Below are 201 nucleotides of genomic sequence, written 5' to 3'. Positions count from 1 at the left end.
TGTCCAGGAGGAGGCTTTGGCTTCCTTAAGCGACTGTCTCCTGGGCCAACCAGTGGTCTCTAGGAAAGAAAGGCACCAATCGGATTCAAGAGGGAGGAAAGTTCGGGGCTGCACCTGCGTACGGTGAGTCACTCGCCCTCTCTCTTCACCAATCGGAACGTGGGACAGCCGGGCGCCGCCCACCGGGCGTGGAGAGAAAGG

This window comes from Onychomys torridus, chromosome 11, assembly GCF_903995425.1.
Source record: "Onychomys torridus chromosome 11, mOncTor1.1, whole genome shotgun sequence".
NCBI classification, from domain to species: domain Eukaryota; kingdom Metazoa; phylum Chordata; class Mammalia; order Rodentia; family Cricetidae; genus Onychomys; species Onychomys torridus.
This window is presented reverse-complemented; position numbering follows the sequence as displayed.